The 19,540-nt window shown below is 42.0% G+C and overlaps 1 protein-coding gene across 9 annotated transcripts in view; it reads right to left on the bottom strand.

The window, feature by feature from the left end:
- Positions 1-19,540, bottom strand: part of CPEB3 (cytoplasmic polyadenylation element binding protein 3) — a 675,133-nt gene that overhangs the window by 547,426 nt on the left and 108,167 nt on the right. The gene's annotated exons all lie outside the window — the stretch shown is intronic.

Here is a 19,540-nt window from a genome sequence, read left to right as displayed (position 1 = left end):
GGAACATACAGTCCTGTTGCACTTTAGCTTACTCCAGTACGCATGCACTACATACCAAACCTCACTAGCATTCATGAACACATACAGGCGCACAAGGATCTCAGCACTAGGAATCTAGGTTAACAGTAAGCAGGTGTTCTTTCGGTGAATGCGTCAGTAGGATCCCATCCACTTAACACAGATAAAAAAGCCCTGCCATGCTATAATCACTACAAAACACAGGATGCTGCCTCTACCACGCTACAAGAGAGAATCAGTCACAGAGAAAATAGTAACTACAAAGGGTCTGCTTAGTGCATCCCTGTAGGTCCAGGATAGTTGCAGGACCAGTCGTAAGTCAAGGGCAGGCCTAGACCTTCACACACACATGCTAGATTAGTGTAATGAAGATACCAGTTACTCACAGTCCAGCATGCGGGAAAAGGGGTCACAGCTGTACACCATCAGAGGACATTCCCGTTGTAAAAGACATCTAGAGATGCAATGGGCGAAGATGTTAAAAATGATGATGCTCTAGCAGCGGAGTACAGAAATTGTTCTGATAAAATACAAGAAATTTAAAAAGGTCACCCCTATCAATTGTTTTTTGAAAGGCTGTCGCTTTTTGTTTTCAGTCTATCAACAGGTATGACTAATTGGGGGTGAAAGGTTACTGGAAGCTTCCTCTATCTGGTGTAGAAATGCTGAGCAATTCCAGATTACCTTTTAAGATGAACAAATAAAACAAGGCATACATACTATGTCATCTGTATTGGACATGAGTATGAATATTGGTACCGCGACGTCATCTCTACTTGAGGTACCCCTCTTGATGCAGGGAACTCGTCAATATATATTAGAAGCATTAGATGTAACCAAAACACAACATAATCAGTCTGCTCTGTTAACAGGCATTTTCTGAGAATTACAAAATGTAAATATGTACTTCCCTTCAGTGGTGAGACCTGTGACATCAGCCTTAGTGAGAGAAGAGGAAGAATTTGAAACAAGTAAATGATCAAAGATTTAGGAAAGAGAAGAATATATTTCACTATCTTCAAAAAGCACAACATATGGAGAGAAGAATTATTCGCCAACATCAGCTTATATCTCACTGGTTCATGCTAGTTAGAAGATATCAAATATATGGGCATCTAAAACTTCTCTCCTTTAACAATCGGTTAAAACCCCCTGGAATGAAAAATCTGAGAACACAGAAAAATATGAGGGAGTGGACAGAAAACAAAAAGGTATTTAAGCTAAAAGCACTCAACAATAAAGTTAATGAACTAGTGAATGATCTAAAACCACTTTTGTGTGAGGCTTATATGGCTTGTCATCTTAAGGACACAAATGGATAGGCGACATCAAACCAAAAGCAAAATCTAAGGAAAAAGCTTCAAAGAAAGTATGGATGAAAAATCCCTTGAAAACAGTTCCTCTCCTCAGTCAATAAGGAGGAGGACGAAATTTTTATCACACCCACTATCCACACTGAAATCAATCCCTGACTTGGACTTGTAGTTTGACATTTGCTGGAGAAGCAAACAGGTCAAGAAACGTTGCCCTCTAAATAGATCTGAACCATTATCTTTATTTCGCTCAAAACCCCAAACTCACTGACATAAATTCATCAGATCTCAAAGTAGTTGTCTTTGTGACACCATAGATAGGAAGAGGTGTATCAAATGCAAAATGTTTTCACATATATAATGAACTCTATATACACAAGGCTAGGGAATCATTGAATGCGCTGGGACTTGATATTAAAAGCAATATCTGATGTCCTTCCTCAAGAACGGAACAAAGTCCAAATTCTGAAATTCCATACTGTTCTGCACATCACAATAATAACAATTCTAAGGAAGATACAAATATGTTTAATTCTCCAATAACTGGCCACAGAAACCTGCAGATTATATCAAATGAGCCTATCAACAAAACAGTTAAATATTCATATTTTGAGTCAATGCAGAATTGATTTACAATCCCATGACTCCCAAAACCTTTGGCTTTTGATCACGTACCTTAATATAAAGAGATCTCTCTGAACCTCAGATAATTAGTTGAAATGTACATGGTTTTAAACAAAACATAATGGAGGTGGGGGTTTTAAGCAAGTTTGAAAACCAAAACATAAGCCTATACTACAAGAACGTTGGTTACAAGAGAATCCCAATATACAGGGCTTATCATCCTTTAGTTTTTGAAGCAGCAAAAAAGAAATAGGAGCATTCCTTGGGTTCCCAATGACATTCGTAGGATTGAAATCAAAAATCCCTGGGGTTTAGTGTGTGTGTGGAAGCCCTGAAGGTGAAAAATGTAAAATCATCCGCTTTGATACAGATAAATTAAGATAAATGAGAGCACATTCATCTTTCCAGTTCATGTTATAAAAAGGTTGGAATAAGCTCTTTATACAACAATGCTGGACTTTCCAGTTGGGGGTTTAAAATTGATGGATACTTTATCATGCATTTGGTATTTACAGCAATGGATTGCTTTTTGAACAATGGCTTATAATTATGTAACATACCTGTATTCAATTTTCCATGTTCTGCATGCCCTTTGGAAGTTAATAAAAATAATAATGTGCAATTGGATAGCTAAAATTTGAATAGTCTGCCTAAATTGACAGTCATTCCGCAGTAGGCCAGATCTCCCAATTTAGCCAAAGTGGCTCTACTGATGGCAGTTTATTTTTTTAAAGGAATTTATGCTACCTTATCTTGAAGGTAATGATCAGTGGATTCTCTATACCGCCCCGATCTTAGAAGCAAACCCCAATACTGTCAGTGCTTTACCCATGTTAATGGAGTAACCCAGACAAATTACAACTAGACTTGATCACATACATTTACATCAACTGTTCAAATATCAATCCCACTATTATCAGCAAGAAGATTTCTTACCAAATGGAGATAAACTCGCAAGGTATAGCACTTTAATAGAGAATGTGGTTGCAGGTTTACAAATTTAGTTAATAAATAAGGGTACAACAGATAGTCATACCTTACTACCATCAGAATTCAAATGGTTTGCTGTCTCTTGCCAACATTTAAACAATTAAACACAATGCTTATGTAGGCATGGCTCCTCAAAAGTCACTACTGATTAAATAAACAAAATATAAAACAGATAAAAAGGCAGCTTACTTTAACAGTAAATTGGAATACAATGACTTCGGACCAACAACAAGGAGATTAGAAGAGGTTTTGGGAAGGAGTAACGGGTATACTATAAAAACAAACCCTATATCACTGGCATGCACTGTAACAGAGCAAGACATGGTTTTCCATTTGAATACATTATATGGGTCGCCAAAAAAAAGAGGATTTCTTCATTAGAGCATGCGACTGTTGACACAAAAGTTGAGAAGTTTACAATGAAAATATTCAAAGACATAATTTCAACACCAAATCTACAGAGAGCAGCCGGCCCCAATAATCTCCCAGCAATAATACTCAGATATCGACTGGTGGGCTGAATTAGTAGCACCTTTCTTACAATGGTTAGCACAGACAGGTGAAATCCCATTGTTCTGGAGACAGGATGCCGTAAAAACTATCTTTGAAAGATATCGCAGTTTACCAAATAAATATAGATTGATTCGCTTCAGACACTCTATGAAAGGTATTTTCAAAAACAATGTGGAGGACTAGATTGCTAATTAATGAGCAACTACCAATACAGCAGGAATGCTTTCATTAAGCCCAGCCCCCCCCCCCCCACTCCCCACACAGTGGAGCATTTCTTTGCTCTTTGGGCCATTGTTCGGAACTCGATTTAGCTAAATCTAAGGTTCTGTCGCCGTTTTGTTGATTTTTTAACCGTAGGTGATTTGGTTGATCCGGGTAATCTCTGGGAGAAACTGAGTGCCTGGAAGATACAGACGGGTTTATTATCAATCATTTAGTCACTTCATACCTTCAACTAGGCGTGAATAGAATGAAGTACACCTAGGGGTCATAACAGTGTTGACTAATGTACGCTTTAAATTTATACATTAAAATGATGTACACATGACATACCAAATCCCCAAGAAAACTATATATGATTTAAAACCAACACATTTCTTAATGTCCAAGGTATCTTGGTGAGAAGTTGAGTTTCATCCACATTATATGGAGTTGCCCAGTGCTACAGGTTTTCTGGTGGGAAGTTACAAACCTCTCACTGTATCTACAGGCAGGATTATACAATTCACCATGAGGCAATGCTTGCTGAGGTTAAGTCCTGAAACCAAAAAAGGCCGGTTGAGCAGAAGATTTATACTATTGGGCCTCGTACTTCTTATAAGAAGAACAGCAATATAATGGCTGAGTAGCAGACTACCAACTATAGAAGGCTGGCTTAAAGACAGGATGGAGTGGGCAACTTCAGAGGAAATATACATACAAAAGGTGACAAAGGATGAGCTTTTAGTCCAAGTTCTAATGGTACAGGCAACTATGATTAGATATTTAACTGTCCCCTGCCCGGACACTAGGCCACCATAAATGCAAGATACTGGGTACAACACCATTGGATGTAAACAATGTTTAATAGGAAAAACACCATTCAGTGTCTGGTAGATGAAGGGAGAGCAGTGGGGGACGGAGAGGTAGGCTCGCGCGACCAAGCTTATAATCTGTATTCAACTGTGCATTAACGAGGAGTCACTATCCTAAGACGCACAGGACGGGTGGGAGGTAGAGAGAAATTTGAGACAAGTGCAGGATAGTCAGTTGAATGAGTTCAAGTTGTTAGCTTTCGCAACAATTCTACTGATATGAAATAACTAGTAACTGACATGTTACATATAAACTGTAATAGAGGTATTGATAATACATACTCAAAGTGTCAAATGTATGACATATCTACATGAACTTATAAAGACCAAATTTAATGAAAGAACCTAAGCAGGAGTAGAAATAGATCGCTCATGGCGCCTCTCAAGAAGAATTAAACTTCACAATGGTCTCTGACAAGGATAACTCCAGTTCTGATTGGGTTATATTTAGCTAATTTACCATCAATTTTTAAAACAAATTATTTATCCTCAAAAATGGAAGGAGCACACATCCAATGACTCATATATACATACGACTTGATACTGTGGGACTATATTGCAATGTAACCACAAAGAAAACTCGATGCCCAACTATTGTAAAGCCAATAACCTTACCATCGATGTTGACAAAACCAAATTAATGTTTTTTGGTAGCAGGAGGGCGAACACTATTTATATATGACCCCTTGATATTACCAAAGTACATAAAGTAAAATCTTTATAAGTATTTAGGTATACATTTTATGAAGAACTTAAAATGGGGTGAACATTTACAGCCCCTTAATAGTAAAGCATCACTTTCTTGAGGTGCATTAGTTACATTTAATACTTAAAGCTTATGTGTGTGAAATCAACCCCCCATACATTACTACTCTGAAATTCTATGTCTAGATCCAAGTGCACCATGGAAACTAAGGAAGCCAATATAGAGCTGCTCTTTGAAACAAATCCTAAACATACCTTTAAGGTCAATGATTCAGGCAACATATTGTGACTTAAATATCTCCACATTGCCTTATGTGAAAATCCCAGTAACATTTCATATTTATCTTGGAAGGAGCCACACTGTAGTGAAAGGAACTGAGAAATAACTCTAGTAAGACATTTAAATAAATACAAACATGGTCATATGCAATCAGGTAACAGAGCAGTTTAGAATTCTTCCAACCCAACTACTTTGCATCGATCTGCCTTATCCATTTTCTTCAGGAAGGTTAAGGAATATTTAGTAAGGACTGCTCTTACTTTACTCGGATGTGAATATGCCTTTCCTTCTGCTTGTGCACTATCCAACAGTAATCTACAAACTAAGGTAATTACGGTCTTGTTGCAATGCAATCAAATATTCACAGTTTAAGGTTTTTGGTTCAAGGTGCAGGTAAAAGGAAGTACCTACCTCTTTACTCATAACACTAAATGCTCAACTACACATTCATTATTAGAGTGTCCTTTGTTTTTCTAAATCTGTACAAGTTTTTAAAGTCTGTTTTTATAAAGTATCTCACTCTTGCAAGACAAGATATTTTACATAACCATCACTTTTTTGGATGTCACAGCTGGGATAGCTCGATCCTTAATATTTGGTGTATTTTTAACATTAATTTTATCTTGCAGTTTGACATTTTACCAACAAGATTGTCTCAATTAACTTTTTTTTATTATTACCTTAAGAACAGATTCAGATTGGAAATTGGTACAAAACGGTAACACAATGCCAAATGCATAGAGGCTGGAGCCCAATACTGGACAGTGAACAAATCTGTATAGATGGAAATTTTTCAAATGCCCCTGCTTCAAAATGAGTAATGTCTCTAGTATGCCCAGCAGTAAGGAACAACGCACAATTTCCTGCAGAACAGATCATTCCAGGTCACACAACATCCTTTAAAATCTAGAGTCTGTCCTCTGTCACAGGGGGGGCTGCAGGGTTTGGCCCTTAGCCCGATCCTATTTAATATCTACATGCGCCCCCTGACGGATATTTTATTGAGGCATGGGGTAAAACTGGTGACATATGCCGATGACAATCAGTTGATTGTTACTCTGGAGCAAAAGGAGTCTGGAATGGCATCTGACTTTAAGGTCTGTTTGGGTGAGCTTGCAGATTGGATGAAACACAGTTGTCTTCGGCTGAATGCAGGGAAGACTGAGGTGATGGTAATTGAAACACAGTTGTCTTCGGCTGAATGCAGGGAAGACTGAGGTGATGGTAATTGGTAAACAGGCCTCACTTTGGTCTCAGCTATGGTGGCCGGAGGAACTGGGACTTACTCCGGTCCTGAAAGCTAAGGTCAAGAATTTGGGAGTTTGGTTCGATGACAATCTGTCCTTTTCAGAGCTTTTGCCAAAGCAGGCTGTGCCTGGAGCCCGCTTTGGCATTCTTAAAAGGCTACGAAAAATCTTGGACCTACTTCAACTTGATGCGAAAAGAACCATTGTGCAGGCCCTTGTTACTTCGCGCCTTGACTATTATAACATATTGTATCTAGGGGTGACCGTCAGTAATTTGAATATCTTGCAGAAGGTCCAGAATGCAGAAGCTCGGCTGATGCTGAATATTCCCAGGCGGGCTTCGGTTGGGGAAGCTTTGATGAAACTTCATTTGTTCCCTATACAGGCCAGAGTTACTTTTAAGGCCCTATATTTTGGACATAAGATCCTTAATCAGAAGGGGCCGAGATATTTGCTCCCTCTTCTTACTCCATCTCGACCTGCTCGAAACAGGAGATTGTTGGGCACAGCCAAAGTGACTGTGCCCAGGGTATGAAAGGTTGGAGCAGGGGGGAGATCTTTTGCCTTCTTGGCGGCTAAGGCATAGAATGATCTGCCTGTGGATCTACGGATGTGTGTATCGGAGACACTGATCAGAAAAAAATTCAAAACCTGCCTTTTCCAACACCCGCACGGAGGACGGAAGTTGTGTCTCTTCTTGATGGCCTGGCAGTCAGAGGCATAGTAAGGCTGCTAGCATAGGTCAGCTGTTAGGGGTCTGATGGTGTTCTAACACGGGGACACTCCGGTTGGAGTAACCAGGCGCTTTATAAGCTAAATGATAATAATAATAAAATACAGCCCATTAACTCGACAGGGATAACTCAGAAATGACCCGCTGTAATTAGGATGGGGGTGGGTCGAAGATTCATCACCTGAAAAGATCAAAATAAACTTCTTTTTTCCAGGCTAAAGATGGACTCTAATTGAGAGGACTACATGAACACTGGAATATATAAACCCCTAACAAACTGCATCAGACATTACAGATATCCAAGAATAACAGCTGTCCCAGTTGGAAAGAATAGGAGTTCAGTGAAAACAACGTGGCAACCCAACCATAACAGGTGCACAAAAGCAAAATGTACACCTACTAAATCCCCCACAGAAAAGCAAGATATGTTGTTACTGTAGCATTAAAGGTCATCCCTTGAAAGGCTCCTGCTGGAGAATAAAACTCCCTTTTTTCTGTTTTTACTGAGTTTTACAGATCAACACAGACAGAAAGCCTTCAGTTGCTCAGTCAGCACTCATTTTTAAATGAGGAAAAAAGAGAACATTTTGTGTCTTGTTTTGAGTATTGTCAATCAGGCCTGCCAGGCCAAAGGTAATGCTGACAGACAGGGGAGTTTAACACAAGGCTTTCTAATAAAGATCTTAACAGCGGAAGACGTGTATGTGTTTATGCTACAATGCTAACGCTTTCACACAAGAGTTCTGCATAGGAGTGATGCATCGTACATGTTTTCATGTAGCACAAATAGACATCGGGTTTTCAAGAGCGAGCATGCCACTATCAGTTAAGTAAGAATGGAAATATACTTCTTGCAGCTTCATATTTTCACAAATGGCTAGATACAAAATAGCAAAACCAAAGGGGATGATGGACGGAGCGTTTGAAGTAATGCAAACACTCACCCCCAGTCAGCAGATCTGGGTTTAATCCATAATCATTCTTTAGCTCACTCCGCCACCCCAGTTCAAACATGGCCATATACAAATCAGTCTAACCCTGTGCCTCATGGGAACAGTCCAGCCCGAACTGCCAAGCCAGGTCTTCCCTGGACCGGAAACAAGCATCCTGGGACCGGTTTCGGGTTCATAACCCTCATCAGCCAGGCTATCTTGAATCCAGCGGCAAAGTGAGCAAGGGACCCACGTCTGGGCATACCCTGCCAACTTAGGGCGAACAAAGTAAAACCAAAGGGGATGATGGACGGAGTGTTGAACATTGCAAGCTCACCACTGGATTCAAGATAGCCTGGCTGAGGGTTATGAACCCGAAACCGGTCCCAGGATGCTTGTTTCCGGTCCAGGGAAGACACGGCTTGGCAGTTCGGGCTGGACTGTTCTCATTGGGCACAGGGTGAAGACTGATTTGCATATGGCTGGGACCAAACTGACATGGCGAGCAAAAAAACTATGGATTTAGGCCCAGATCTCTGTACTGGGGTGAATGTATGACATTGTTCTGCATTCTGTCCATCAATATTTCTTTTTCCCATGAGGCACAGGGTCAGACTGATTTGCATATGGCCATGTCTGAACTGGGGTGGCGGAGTGAGCTTAAGAATGATGATGGATTAAACCCAGATCAGTTGACTGGGGGTGAGTGCTTGCATTGTTCAACACTCCGTCCATCATCCCATTTTGGTTTTGCCTAGATACAAAATATGCACAAAAATAAATATGGAGATCCCCCCCCCACCTCTTTCACTGGTCTAAATATAAGATTAAATATTTGTGTATTTTCATCACACACAATATTCGAACAACTTATCAAACAAATTCTCCCTGAATGTATAATGCACTCATTCAGAATCTCCGCGGGTGGCAGAGACTATATATCTCATGGTTCGGGAGAGTAGCGGAAATTAAGTTAAATACCATGCACAGGCAACTTTATATTTTTCAGGCCCTCCCGGGTAAAATTCCAGACTCGGATATAAACACTCTATGGACTGCCATTGACATATGTATATGAGCGGTAAACACACAAGAGAGTCCACAAAGGTTTTGAGAGCCAACAGAAAGTCTGGAGGATTGGGGCTACCCGACTAAGTAAAACCGAGCCCCCAGCTCCAAATTCTTTTCAACATGGGCCACGTACAAGATGGAAAGACACTGGAAAAGCATGGATGTGGTGGTAGTAAAACAGGCTCCCTCAGCTATTCTATGGTTACACAAAACAGCAATCCCCCAAGTCCGCTATGTGTCTGAGATATTACGAACCTCCCTGGATATCGGAGATCTTATTTCAAAGGGACAGGAATACAGGACCTTGCCCTTCCAATTATGTTCCTTTTTCGGAACCCAGATTTGACCAAAAGGCTCAGTAGGCAGGAGTTACGTAAATTAAGTTATTTGACTAGGGTAAGTGGGATTTCCATTTACATGAAAATGAGCATCTGCAATAATTTCAATTACTGACAGTGGGTTATGCACCCTGAAAACAGAAGCAGCGTACAGACATCTTTCTCCTTGGGAAATATTTTTCGCCTCTTACACTTCACTGAATGGTCTCATCCTCATTGAAATAAATGAAGTCACACAATTTTGCGATGAACCAACCCATTGCAAAGGCTCCACCCTAGATGCCATAATCAGCAAAAATTAGCTGATCTCACTTCAACCCATCTCACCTATCGACTGGTCTGACCGCCATCTCATACTGTTTAAGATCAAGACCCACCTCAGATCTCTCACAGCCCCCTCCAACAAACCTACACATTGGACCAGGACTATCAAACAAATCCCAATAACGGAATTGGAATCCAAGGTCCGGACCCAATTACTGTATCAACCTCTCACTCGCACCGCTGAGGAACTCAGCACCCACTACAATTCAGCGATGACTGACGTGCTTGACCAAATGGTACTGCTTAAACTGAAACAACCTAGAAAATTACCATTGAATTCCTGGTTCAGCCCCAACCTTAACAATGAGAGGAGACACCTCAGAAAAGTCAGAAAGAATATGGAGACAGCACCCCTCTATAATGCACCTCACACTAAGATAGGCACTGCTTTCTTATAAGAAACACATCTTTAGAGAAAAAGCCACCTTCTTTCGTAACCAACTTGACCGTGCCAAGAACTGACCTAGGGAGCTCTTCAACATGATCAAACAACAAACTACCCCTTGCTCCCCTCACGAATCAATAGCCACTAATGAACGCTGTGAAAAAATTGCCAAATTCTTTACTGACAAAGTAGCAAATATTGAGCAATCCATCATCCAAGTCGAAAATCCATCTTCCATACCAACCCTTCCCGCTGACTCATTTGGTCCAATGGTTGCTCCCTCCGCAGACTTTACTATTGACCAAATGGCCTCAAGAAAAACTATTGCCTGCTCTGATTTCCTTCAACTGAAAAATAATGCTAATTGGTTGTACTTCAAAACGCATGACTGAGAGTGAAGTCTACAATATAATTGCAAACTTGAAGCCCACTTCCCACTCCAATGATCCCCTCCCTTCCACATTAGTACAAAATCTCAACCATATCATCGCCCCATTCCGGGCAAAAATCATCAACACCTCTTTCTCCTCAGGACTTGTACCGGACTCCCCCCAACTGGGCCAAATCACTCTCATACTAAAGAAAACAGGGGCTGACCTCAATGACTTGAATGACCTCCGACCTATCTCTAACCTCCCGTTCTGTCTCCTTGAAACCAAGGAATGAAGAGACCTTTCCGCTGGAGTCGTAGGTCGAGGGAAAAATAATTTTAGAATGACCGGCTCATTCAAATGAAAATACAAATGCACTTTGGGAATGAATTTCGGATTTGTTCTCAGAATAAGAGTGTCCTTCTTAAACTGTAAAAACTGATCCTTTATAGTGAGAGCTTGAAGTTCTCCAACCCTCCTGGCAGATGTTAAAGCGAGAAGGAGGTCCACTTTCCATGAAAGGAATTTTAGATCCGCTCTATGAACAGGCTCAAAAGGAGGTCTCAGGAGTTGAGCAAGAACCAAATTGAGTTGCCACATGGGAGGCGGAGGTCTGACCGGAGGGAAAACTCTAAAGAGTCCTTTTTAAAATTGTTTGACAATTCTTGCCGACCAGAGAGAAGGACCAGAAGCCGTCCGTCTGAATCTAGAGATCACAGCCAGGTGCACTTTGATAGAAGAATGAGCAAGACCTGACTTGGCCAGAAACAAAATGTAATGCAAGATTTGATAAGGAGCAGAAGAAAAAGGATGGATGTTCTCTCGGCAGCACCACATGCAGAAAAGTTTCCATTTGGAACGATAAGTTTTATTCGTACTCGGTGCACGGGCCTGAGCTAGCACTTCCTTACATTCCTGAGGGATATCTAAGTTCTGAAATTCTCGGTGTTCAGGAGCCACGCAGTCAACTGAAGTGAGCTCAGATCTGGATGCACCACTTGGCCCTGGGACATCGTCAATAGAGAGGGAATTGGCTGCAGATGAATTGGATGATCCTGAGAGAGCAGGGGGAGCTCCGTGAACCAAAACTGGTGGGGCCACGCTGGTGCTACTAGAATCATTGTGCATGGTTCTGCTTTGATCTTCCTGAGCAATCTTGGAATTAGGGGAATTGGTGTTAAGGCGTAGACAAATGCGCCTGACCAGGCCATCGAAGGTGCATTCCCCACAACCCTTGATGGCGTTCCCTGCTTGCGTAAAAGTGGCATTTCCTGTTCTCTGGAGTGGCGAACAGGTCTATGGACGGAGTATCCCAACGATTGAAAACCTTCTCGAGAGTGGCTTGATCCAACTCCCACTCATGACAGACCGACTTCAGATGACTCAACGTATCTGCTATCGTGTTGAGGGTACCCTGAAGATGTTCTGCCAAACAAGCGATTTGGTGATGAATTGCCCACTCCCAAATCTCTTGGGCCTCTTTGGAGAGCAGCGGAGATCGTGTTCCACCCTGTTTGTTCACATAATGCATAGCCGTCGTGTTGTCTGTACGGACTAATACGGTTGAATTCCGTATTCGTGGAAGGAAAGCCTGTAACACCAGCTGAATTGCCTTGAGCTCCAGAAGGTTGATGTGGAGAATGCGTTGTTCGGGCGTCCAGTGGCCGCTCACTTGAAGGTCTTGCAAGACCGCTCCCCAGCCTTCTAGAGAGGCGTCTGCTGTAAGTATCAAAGGAGCTGGAGCAACTGTGAAAGTGAGACCCTTTCAGATATTGTCCTTGGTCATCCACCAGATGACCGCCTCTTTCATAAGAGGAGTGACGATTATCTTGTCGAACGATCCCTCTGCTTGGCGCCACTGCATGTCTAGTTGCTCTTGGCGCGGACGCATACGAAGTCTGCAATGCGGAATTAATGGAATGCAAGATGAGATCGATCCTAGAAGAGATTTGTATAGGCGAACAGACAGAGACTGTCTTGTTTGTAAACAACGGGCGGAGGAAATTAATCTGTCCTGTCTTTCCTCTGATGGAAAAGCCTTGCAAGAAGCTGTGTCGAGAATGGCCCCCAGAAACTTAGCCGACCTGGAAGGATAGAGGACTGATTTGTCTTTGTTCAGCTGAAGTCCCAGATGTTGGAAAAGTTGAATGCAACTTTCGACTGCCTTTATAGTTACCTGAGATGATGGTGCTTTCACCAACCAGTCGTCCAGGTAAGGGAAAACTTGTAGCGATTGTTTTCTGAGAAACGCTGCAACTGGTGCCAACACCTTCTTGAATATCCGCGGCGTGGATCTGAGTCCGAAAGGCAGGACCTTGAATTGAAAAAGTGGCTCTTGGCTACTGTAAAGCGTACAAACCTCCTGTGGGCTGGGTGAATAGGAACATGGCAGTATGCGTCCTCGAGATCCAGAGTGGCTATGTAATCGCCTGGGCTGAGAAGCTTCAAAATGTCCTGTAGGGATACCATCCGAAACGATAATTTTATGAGATAGGTGTTGAGCTCCCTCAGGTCTAAAATTGGACGCCAGTTTTCTACTGTCTTGCGAACGAGAAAGAACCGGGAATAAAATCCTTCGCCTCGTTGGGACAGAGGCACCGGTTCTATTGCTCCTTTGAGAAGCAGTTGGTGAGCTTCTAGACCTAGAAGGTGTAAATGTTTGGATTCAGTGGCGCGAGGGGCTCTGGATAGTGGAAGATGTTGAAACTCCAGGATGTGGCCAAACCGGATGATATTGAGGACCCACCGATCAGATGATCTCCCAGTTGTGGAGGCATTGTGATATCCTGCCCCCCCACTGGTGTTACAGGGAACGAAGGAACAGTAGACAGAGCATGAACGCCGCTATTGACGTTTAGAAGAATCTCTTCCCTGACGTCCCTGTTGTCCTCTTGAAGGCTGGCGAGAGAAAGACGACGATTGACCGTGGCGCTGGGAATACTGGGGTCTGTAAGATTGCGATTGCTGTGAATAGGAGAAATAGCGCTGCTGTTGATAACCACCTTTGTTCGAAGAAAAATCTCTCCCCACGGAAAGGTACTTTGCGGTAATGCAAGGTCCCAAGGGACCTTGCCGTATCTGTGTCCTTTTTTAATTCCTGCAGTGCATCGTCCACATGCTTACCAAAAAGCATTTCTCCATCAAACGGTACGTCTAGGATTTTATTTTGAACCTCCGGGCGAAACCAGGTGGCCTGAAGCCAACCTGGTCTTCTAAAGACTGCCGCACCAGCCAAAGCGCGAAAAGCAGTGGTAGCAATGTTCATTGCGCAATCTATGATCTCTGAAGAAGAACGCTCTCCTTCCTCCAGAATCTTCTTTGCGGCAGCCTTAGATTCATCTGGTACCTGGCCAATGCATGGAGATAAATCGCACCACATTTGGCAATCATATCGTCCCAGAATTGCTACGGCGTTAGCTGCCCTGACAAGAAGGCTGGACATAGAAGAGAATCTTTTTCCCACATGGTCTAGTCGCCTACCCTCCTTATCCGGTGGTGTGGTAAGGGACGCCGACGGATTCTTTGACTTTCTTTGGGCCGCTTGAGATATGACAGAATCCAGCTTCGGTTGGCCAACCAGACAAGCAGGAGCCTTATATTTCTTCTCCAGCCGAGGAAGAACAGGGATGACGGTAGCTGGAGACTGCATCACCTTAATCCCCTCACTCCATACATGTTCCACAATCGGGATAGAACGGACAGACTTTTGAAGGGTTCTTTTTTAAAATCATAAAGAAAGCATTCCGATTGTACAGAAGGTATGGGCAGGTCAAACCATTTGGAAGCCCTTTCCGTGAGGTTATGGAAACCTCCAATGTCCGCTGGAGGAGAATTCACAGGGTCCGGCGGCGGTGAAGCGGGATCCGGAATGACGTAGTCGTCCCATTCCCTATCTGGATCTGGGGCTTGTCCAACGCTCTGGTCATCGTCTGATGAATCGTCATGCCCCGTGACGACATTCTGTTGACGTTCTGATTGTTCCTGGTCCGAAGGTTGAGGAAGTTGAGGAACTACCATAGTCGGCGGTGGCACCTGCACTGATTGTTGGTCAGAGGAATGTGATGGAAATCTCCTCTTATAATCAACAACATGAGCTGAAGATCAGTAATAAGCCATCATGCCCTGCTGCAACTGTTCCTGTGGTCTTGTTTGTGGCAGGTATTGTTGCTGGTCCATAAAATAGTCTTCCGAGTTCTGGTATTTTACTCGTAATTGGGATGGACTATATGCATCCCCATAAGGACCATCGTCCTCATCTGAAAATTCCTCCTCTTCTAAAAGGAGTGCCGGAGATAATGGTGTCACCCTCCGAGGAGATGTCATCTCTGGTGTAATCTTTCTTTTTATTGAAATTTCCACTTTTTGAATCGTCGTCGACGAGGTCGTCGTCGGAGGGATCGTCGATGAAAATTGGACTGTCGACGAGCTCATCATCAGTACCACTGTAGATGACGACGTCGACATCGTCGTCATCGACACAATCGTCGACGTCATCCTCGTCGAGGTAGTCATCATCGTCGTCGACATTGTAACTGGCATCACCTGTAGCTGTCGACGAAGTCGTTGTCGACGCTGTTCTCGTCAACGCCGCCGTTGACGGAACTGGAACTAACGTCAGGTGAATCTTTGATGTCGTCGCCGACGTACCTGAAGTTGTCGGCGTCGACGGACGGATTTTCTTCTCAGTTTTCCCCTCTGGAGGTACTGAAGCTGGGTTTTTTAACAGCTTTGGTTTTCCAGATGGTGGAGGGGAAATAGAAGGCCCATGGCTCGCCTTTTGTGTAGAAAGTACCTCAGAAACCAGTCCTTCCCTCTCCTTTGCACCTCGGTGAGGAGATTTTAAGGGACTGCGCCTGTTAGACCTCTCAGAGGTCTTTTCAAAGGCCTTAGCAGGGGGGTCAGTTGAAGGAGAAGACCTACCCCTCTTTTGGGATCTCCTCGAAGATGTTGTAGAGGAGGTCTCATCGATGTCACTGCATACAGACTCCTTTAGTGACTTTAGCTTTTGCAGCCAGGTTAGTAAACGTCCCTCGCGGTCTCTAAGGGTCTTTGATGAGAAGATGCGGCAGATTTTACAGACCGTGTGGCCTTGTGGTCAGGGTACGAGCAATAAATACAATCTTTATGCTTGTCCTACACAAAGTCTTTTCTTTGAACAAGTGGCACAAGCTTTAAATATAGCCTTTTTCTCCTTGTCTGACATCCTGAAGAGAAATAGCAGTGAAAAGATGAAAAAATCCAGAAGTTGAAGAGAAATCTGAGCAGAGCTCAGTGGAGACTCCCTTAGCACAGCGTGCGGTAGAAAATCTGAGGCTCTGAGGCTCTCTCAGTAAGGTTCTATGGGGTGAGGCTAATCTGATTGGTTGTTGCTTTAGTTTGGTCTCTTTTACAAAAAGGAGGTGGATATGCTACAAAATGAGATGAGGCCTAGGCCTTTCTTTCTCTTTTGTATATACTGCTATGTTATTTTTCTATTTACCGAGACTCCCATTCCGACGACGAGGAATGATACAAGCTGTGTGAATCTATGAAAGTTCCAATACTGGAGTAAACGTATATCATTATGTCGCTCAATATATTACTTTACTTCTTAGATTACTTTATGTGGAACAATATGTAACAAGAGAACACAAATAATGAATAGAAATCAATATCTCACATATGCAATACAAACAAAATCACTCATCTGCCATTCCAAAGGTTTAATTGTAATTGCGGCCTCAATGACTGTGCATCTGTGACCTTGAACAAACTCTGCAAAGAATGACGTGAGATGAGCAACATGGGTGGTTACCATACTGATGTATGCACCTACCATTTCCTTGCACTGAATCTGTAGGCTTCCAAACTATAGAACTATTTGGGAATATAGCTGAGTGGTCGGGGAGGCCACAAGTGTCAACTCATTTCTATGAAAACTACTGCAATAGCACTGAATATATCTTCTCTTAAGCACATTACCAAAATGTCAGGTCACTAAGCCCCTTTCTTCAAGTAGTTAGGGGCAAAGTGTTGCCTACTTAAACCATCGGCTAAATAATTGGTCATGGGAATTGTGCACAATGGTTAGACTCCGCTTAATGCCAGATATACAGACTGCTTTTCAGACTAGGCGACACTACATCTCAAGGTCAATTACAAGTAGAATGTAATCTTTTTAAGCAAGAGCACACCTAGAGTGTCTATTATATACCATACTGTGCAAAGCTTAGGGGGGCTCCAGAAGGGTTTCTAAAATCTCTATTGTGACAGAAAATCACCTCCAAATGAAAGATCTCATAGCGCTCTTACCTGAAAGTCTCACTTTCCTCATTGCAATTTACTGACGTTAGAAACTCGATGTTATTAGCTGTTCACACAAAGAAATTGGTGATTAAACAAGCTAAGCTGATTTCAGTTGCGGAGGACTATGCCACTTGTGGAAAAAAGAGAAAAAATTGCTGGATGATAATAAACACTTGTAAAGACAATGCAAACCAACAGCTTTGGGATATTCCTCTGTCTTGATAAAGAAAAAAGATTGCAAGTCAGAATAGGTGTCTGCCCCACCTGCTTGAGAGACTAGCTTTCTGATTACACAGGTGTCGGCAAAGGCAGCTCATGACGCCCATGTAAAACTAACAGCGAATTACTACTCCACATAATTTGCAATTGTAAAAAAAAAAATTGGTTCGGAGGCAGAAATTCCAGCAACATTCCTTTTTTTGCACCTCAACCTCAGGAACTGTAATAGGCAGGGAAAGCCTGCTTAAGTGGTGCAGACTTTCAACTGACTGGTCGTTTCTTTAAAAAAACTGAATATGTTTTAATTATGATGAAAGCAGATCAATTGTCTAAAAACGAATAATGTTGGTTCGCAGCACCAGTTTGGTCTTTTATTGCTTCATTTGCATTGTCTAATAGCATTGTTTTATATTGCAATGATTTTAACTAATTGTGCAATAAATATCACTTTCTCTATGAAGGTATGTTTATAAACTGCTCCTTATAAACTGATATCACACAATATAGTCGTTTATTTCTTACATTACTTTATGCGGGATAATATGTAGCCAGAAAGCACAAATAATAAATAGAAATCAATTTGTCCCATGAGCAAAACAAACAAATTCACTTATCTACAAATCTACAGACTTAACTGTAATCGTGACCTCAATGACTGTGCATGTGTGACCTTGAACAAACTCTGCGAAGAATGACGTCCGATGAGCAACATGTTACTATACTCTTATATGCACCTACCATATCCTTGCCCTGAATCAGAGCCAAGAAGTGTCTTGTAGGCTTCAGAGCAAGAAAGAATCCCTAAATTATGTATACTTTTTGTAAGTGCCACCTGCACACAAAAAAAGTTCAATGCGCTGCGCTTTGCGGTTCACATAGTACTTGTAGGCACTGCATTTACTACTAGTATCACACAGGCCCTAGCTCTGATACACTGGGCACAACAAGTGGTCAGGTGGATGACAACTTGTCCATGCGATACCCTCAAGGATAGTCATGCATTGTTTTTGTTATCTCTTTTTCCAATGTTGACTGCGAAACTAAAAGCGGAGGCAGAAAGGGTTTAATTTGGAGTTGAACTGATTGGGATAGTTCAGTGCCATCCTTTAATTTCTTGGTGAAAACCCTGCCATTCCAGAGAATCATTAACAATTTGTATGATGGCGTAGACTTTTATGGTTAGATGCTTATATATTTGACTAAAGAGAAGATGACTCTACATTATTTTGTTTTGTGGTGTGACCAGTGGCCACCGCGTCGGTTTCCAATACTAATAGCCAAATACAAACAGACAACACAATATAGCTACTTCTTTTTCTAAAATATTAATTCTCAAATCCTAACTTAGTGGGAGAAGATACTGGCACTATTCAGTAGCTCTGCAAAAGCAGCTGTGTCTTGCCTAGCTATTTTGAGCATAACCCTGAAGTGTTATGTGAACCAAACACCAAAATGTCCTTGTTGAATAGGCTCTATACTAGGATAAAGCAAAAACATCATATCTATGTTGCACCACATAAAACTGAATTGCCACTCTACACAGGATATCTTTTTTTTTTTTTAAACAGTCGGGTTTTGTTTTGTAGCCCGGCATGTTGTACTGGTAAATCTTCAAACCAAAGGGGTCAAGTGAAATATTTCTCACTACCAACGTGCGCACTTATGTGTCATTAGTATGCTGGTGGTCAAGGTAGCAATGGCTGCTGCTGTTGTCGACTACAGAAACTCTTACAATTGTACAGTGAACTTTGACTGGACAGCTGGTAAATGAACACATGGTGCTTCAGGCTGTCGAGGCATACCATTTCAAACCGGTTAGGGCAGTGGCCACTGCATGACAATATATTATACTGCCAGGAAAAGGGCTCAGTTTAATTAAAAAAGAAAAACACACAAGCTTAATCGACACAAAATACAGACGTAAAATGCTAAAATTAGAAATCAACGTAACAGCTTTTACAATGAGTAAAATTATAATCATAAAGAGGGCGTGCTGCTAGCTCAAAAACACACAACAGAAAAACACTGCTTCTTAGATCCTACAAAAAACACAACACTTCACCACATAAAATAAATATGATTCAGTAAGAACATTTTGATATGAACGGAAAGAATGATC

Source organism: Triturus cristatus, chromosome 1_2 (genome assembly GCF_964204655.1).
Source record: "Triturus cristatus chromosome 1_2, aTriCri1.1, whole genome shotgun sequence".
Taxonomy (NCBI): domain Eukaryota; kingdom Metazoa; phylum Chordata; class Amphibia; order Caudata; family Salamandridae; genus Triturus; species Triturus cristatus.
This window is presented reverse-complemented; position numbering and strand designations above follow the sequence as displayed.